This window comes from Orcinus orca, chromosome 12 (genome assembly GCF_937001465.1).
Source record: "Orcinus orca chromosome 12, mOrcOrc1.1, whole genome shotgun sequence".
In the NCBI taxonomy this organism is placed as follows: domain Eukaryota; kingdom Metazoa; phylum Chordata; class Mammalia; order Artiodactyla; family Delphinidae; genus Orcinus; species Orcinus orca.
In genome coordinates this window covers 22,033,466-22,035,195 of record NC_064570.1, presented here as the reverse complement: position 1 = coordinate 22,035,195, position 1,730 = coordinate 22,033,466, and positions in this window count along the sequence as shown.

Sequence of the window (1,730 nt, the reverse complement as noted above, 5' to 3'; positions counted from 1 at the left end):
CAAAGCACCGAGCTGATCTCCCTGTGCTATGTGGCTGCTTCCCACTAGCTATCTATTTTATATTTGGTAGCGTATATATGTCCATGCCACTCTCTCACTTCATCCCAGTTTATGCTTCCCCCTCCCCATGTCATCAAGTCTATAATCTACGTCTGTGTCTTTATTCCAGTCCTGCCCCTAGGTTCTTCAGAACCATTTTATTTATTTATTTATTTTTACATTCCATATATATGTGTTAGCATACGGTATTTGTTTTTCTCTTTCTGACTTACTTCATTCTGTATGACAGACTCTAGGTCCATCCACCTTACTAGAAATAACTCAATTTCATTTCTTTTTATGACTGAGTAATATTCCATTCTACACACGTGACACATCTTCATTATCCATTCATCTGTCGATGGACACTTAGGTTGCTTCCATGTCCTTGCTATTGTAAATAGTGCTGCAATGAACATTGCAGTACATGACTCTTTTTGAATTACAGTTTTCTCAGGGTATATGCCCAGTAGTGGGATTGCTGGGTCATATGGTAGTTCTATTTTTACTGTTTTGAGGAACCTCCATACTGTTCTTCATAGTGGCTGTATCAATTTACATTCCCACCAACAGTGCAAGAGGGCTCCCTTTTCTCCACACCCTCTCCAGCATGTATTGTTTGCAGATATTTTGATGATGACCATTCTGACTGGTGTGAGGTGATATCTCATTGTAGTTTTTTTCCTTTTTTTTCTTTTTTTTGCGGTACGTGGGCCTCTCACTGCTGTGGCCTCTCCCATTGCGGAGCACAGGCTCTGGACGCGCAGGCTCAGCGGCCATGGCTCACGGGCCCAGCCGCTCCGCGGCATGTGGGATCTTCCCAGACCGGGGCACGAACCCGTGTCCCCTGCATTGGCAGGCGGACTCTCAACCACTGTGCCACCAGGGAAGCCCTCATTGTAGTTTTGATTTGCATTTCTCTAATGATTAGTGATGTGGAGCATCCTTTCATGTGTTTATTGGCAATCTGTATATCTTCTTTGGAAAAACGTCTGTTTAGGTCTTCTGCCCATTTTTGGATTGGGTTGTTTGTTTTTTGATACTGAGCTGCATGGGCTGCTTGTAAATTTTGGAGATTAATCCTCTGTTAGGTGCTTCATTTGCAAATATTTCTCCCATTCTGAGGGTAGTCTTTTCGTCTTGTTTATGGTTTCCTTTGCTGTGCAAAAGCTTTTAAGTTTCATTAGGTCCCATTTTTTATTATTTTTTTTTATTTCCATTTCTCTAGGAGGTGGGTCAAAAAGGACATTGCTGTGATTTATGTCATAGAGTGTTGTATGTTTTCCTCTAAGGGTTTTATAGTGGCTGGCCTTACATTTAGGTCTTTAATCCATTTTGAGTTTATTTTTGTGTGTGATGTTAGGAAGTGATCTAATTTCATTCTTTTACATGTAGATGTCCAGTTTTCCCAGCACCACTTATTGAAGAAGCTGTGTTTTCTCCATTGTATATTCTTGCCTACTTTATCAAAGATAAGGTGACCAGAAGTGCACGGGTTTATCTCAGGGCTTTCTATCCTGTTCCATTGATCTATATTTTTGTTTTTGTGCCAGTACCATACTGTCTTGATTACTGTAGCTTTGTAGTATAGTCTGAAGTCAAGGAGCCTGATTCTTCCAGCTCCATTTTTCTTTCTCAAGATTGTTTTAGCTATTCAGGGTCTTTTGTGCTTCCATACAAATTGTGAAATT